This window comes from Schistocerca serialis, chromosome 1, assembly GCF_023864345.2.
Source record: "Schistocerca serialis cubense isolate TAMUIC-IGC-003099 chromosome 1, iqSchSeri2.2, whole genome shotgun sequence".
In the NCBI taxonomy this organism is placed as follows: domain Eukaryota; kingdom Metazoa; phylum Arthropoda; class Insecta; order Orthoptera; family Acrididae; genus Schistocerca; species Schistocerca serialis.
The window spans coordinates 758,388,619-758,392,531 of record NC_064638.1 but is presented as its reverse complement, the minus strand read 5'-3'; positions in this window follow the sequence as shown (position 1 = coordinate 758,392,531).

The window sequence follows — 3,913 nt, the reverse complement described above, 5'->3', positions numbered from 1 at the left end:
GCCCATGATCGATTTCGTTAGACAGGTATGACGATGCCATCGCAGCTGTTGCGATTGACTTGCGTATTATGTAAACCCTACAGGCAGCTTGCAGTAATTTGTTGGGTGATCCCTCCTCATACATTACCAAATCTGTCCACACGTCAGCCGGAAGCTGTTGTTGCCAAACATGTAACAACAAATTTTCAGACACTGCTTAGCTGTTTACTAAATTGCACAAACGTCGTCAGAGCTGCGACAGTGTACTGTCAGCTCGCTCCTCCGGATGTAGTACCTGCCTGACTATGAGGTCAGTAGGCTTTGTGCAGTAGGGGATTAGCTCTTCATTCAACTTGCTGTAATCTCTGTCTGTCGGTCGGTTCATGTTGACAATAATGTCCAATGTCAACGTTGTAGTTTGCGTGCAAGTGCTCTACCATCTAAGCTACCCATGCACGACTCATGGCCCGTCCTCACAGCTTTAATTCTGCCAATATCTTGTCTCCTACCTTCCAAATTTCACAGAAGCTCTTCAGCGAACCTTGCCCGTTCAGGCAAAGGTCCTGGGGTCGAGTCTCGGTCCGGCATACAGTTTTAAACTTCCAGGAAGTTTCATCGCAGAGCACACTCCGTTGCAGAGTGAAAATATCATTCTGAAAACCATAAATGTCTGCCATGGTTAAACTTGAATTCAAAATAGCGATCAGCCTGTTTAGAAAGTATACTGATCTTATTAATCAGGTCTGACCTAATAATTACTTTAATGGCGAGATTCTCTATGGCTCTAAAAGATTATTTCCACATGTAATCAACAATCCTTAATGCAACAATCACCGTAGCCAAGACCCGAATTAGGGAGTTATTGGCTGCAAAATACTGCCCACACATTCAGTCTGTATAGGAGGAAACTTGCAGTGCAGTGGTTCCGGCATACCCACTGATAATCAAGATCGGAAATTGCGTTATCAGAGTCTACGAGTTCGCACACATGCTCATGGTTGACACAAAAACAGACAAAAGTTAGCTGACACACTGTGTGACAAATAAAGTTAACTATTCTGTGTGCCCAGGCCCTGCAAACCCTTCCTTTATTCTGTGATTGACATTTGCCTGTCTCTTTAGACTGACAACAATCCCTACTAATATGGTCCTATTGGTTGCACCTGAACCATTTCACACTTGATGTCCCAGGTCCGTTTTGCCACAACCCCTCTTCTTCTCATATGTGGAATGGGCCTCATTTTCTCGCCTCTGTCGACGTACACTGTACTATGAGTATGGCTGACCTACCTGTTTAGTTCACAGAACGTAGTAGGTCGCTGGCATAAAACAGCTCTCTGTCTCTCCATAGGGCTTATACACTCAATCACATGATAAATAATTTGTTGCCCCCCTACATTCGAAGCACAGTGCCTTAACAATAAACTTGACCCTCCAAACATACTCTCCCACTGGTTCACTGAAGCTGTGTTCTCTTTATAATGAGAATTTATCAGTTCTTGCATGGAATGCCTCAGAATCAGCTCACTAACAATCTGATGGTGTATCTGTTATAAAGGCTCGACCACAGTTATCTTTTCTTTAATAAACCTTGAGAACCCACTTTCAATCTTATTTGCAATTACTGATAACAATTCTTGATCACTTATTCCACACATCTCACCTCTATCCCGCAGATCAACCAACACATTCAAAAAATTAACTATAGTGGTTATAGAGTCATCACCAAAAGACATGTCATTTCCGACAAATTCTTGTAATGGATTCTCTATCTCAATGAACATGTTACTCCTGTCGCTTGATCGCCCCCCTACCCCCCCCCCCCCCCCATTGTCTCTTATTTATATGCTCGCTCAGTGGATCTAGAAGCCCAAGTACTTGTTTATCCTGGGGTCCCTCTTCTGGTTCTTCCATCCTTCCACCTTGGACCTAGCTAAGCAGCAACTGATCCACGTCTGCCTGTTGTATAGCAGGTTATTTTTGTTAGTATCTTCTGCTCTGCATCCATTCACCCAAAGTCCCAGCAACCGAACCTTCAACTGTGTATCAAATGTCCCTGTTCTTCTGTAGCGCCCATTAAATCCTGCAATCTGTTCGGATAATGCATGACTCTAGATTTTGTTCTTCATTACTCTGCGATCATTGGGGATTGTCCATCAAATAACACTCTACAACCCCGTAATTCGGCGACAGCTGCTTGGACAGGCACTAGCTCATCACTTGCCTTCTTAACCTCGCTGTCAGACATTGTGATTAGCACCTCCACCAACTGCATTTAATTGTTTGGCAATGGTTTAATCACCATGGGTCCCTCTGACATGCAGATTGTACTGCATCTCTTGCCTTCACAACAGCTGAAGATCATATACAGGCCAATTCGACACACTAAAATATATATGCACACAGATCTTAGATACATGCCTAAGCCTCTCAGCTTGACCCACCTGGCTACTCCTTATCATAAACCACTCTCTGCTACAAGCAATTGTGTGACAACTTAGTACAAGGAATATGGGGAGTGGAGCACTGGTCTTTTAATAGAGGACAGGTCATGTGAAACGTCTCGGTGCCATCTGGGAAGGTCACTGGCGTGGTAATAACCGTCAGGCACTTCCCCTTTCATTTTGTTTATGTGATTATCAAACAATTGCATTCGCCTTTGGTGTATCTAAATTTTCCCTGATTGGTATTAATCTGATGGACTGTTAGAGTCAGGGTAAACCACTAATTGATCTCACAGTACTTGTATGACTTGAGTAGCAATAGTAGAATTATAGAGACAGATATTTGGACGCTGGAGGTGACCATTGCATTAGGCGCAGCTTTAGAACTTTCCCCCAGCAGCAAGCAAGGTCTCAGCACCTTCTCAATGCTAGCCTTCCCTTTGTAGTCACAGGAACTGGCCGTGGGCCCTGCAGCACAGTGATTTATGGGCCACCATTCTGGCGGCCGGCCTTGTTCCGCTGGGGGTGGGAACGCCATGGCTGAATGTGAAATGACACTTCTTTCACTAGGAAGCTTCCCTCATCTTGTGAAATGCGCCGGGGGTTTGACTGCACGACCTCTAGGCATTGTGTGCTGTTTTTTTTTTCAGACAATAGAATGTGTACTGTAGTGATTGGTTGAGGAAGATCAGGTCTCCTTGCCAGAAAACATGATTGGCACGGTAACCACTGCTGGGCCAATAGGTTTATTCAAGAACATTGGAGGGAATGACTGTGTTTTAGAAGGTTTTGAGCAATGGGAGACGCAAAGACTTGTTTCTCGACAGTCGCGTAGTCGCTAGAGCTCTTCCGTTTCTACAGAGAGAGCAGTTAGTTGCAACGACGTCCGGACACCCGGGCAAAGCAGTTTCGGAAAGTTCAGAAGCTTATTAATCGTTTTCATGACCATCTTCCCTATAGCTGCCTTGTAGTCTCAGTAGTCACTCCCAGTGTCCATTGCATGCTTAATTATATTTTGGCACAAGGGACCAATCAGTGGAATAATACAGCAGAGTGTGCTTACCTAGATTGTCATTCTTCCACTCACAGTAGCGTCTCATCTACACATAAATTCCAGTTAGGTTCCCCAAGTCTATTGCCGACCAACATGTGTTCGTGTTAATAAAATGTTGTACAGTTGAAGTTTCTGTTTATATGTTTGTTCTCTCTAGACCTTGACATTAGTTAATAAATCTCTTTTTGATACTGTAGGTGCTCGATATTAATTTTTCAATGACATCCATTCTCATTCCTACCATGTCATTTATTTTATTGTGGGTTTGAAGAATTAAATTAATTGTATGTCAAGTCAGTCAACTCATTATGTGATCCACACAGGGGCCACTATTTTGTCAGATTTTGTTGCGCTATTGATAAACGTGGCACCTCTTTGGTGTGGTGTTTATGATTGTTTAGTCCTTTGGCAGACAGAGAACTGCCGCCACAATAGG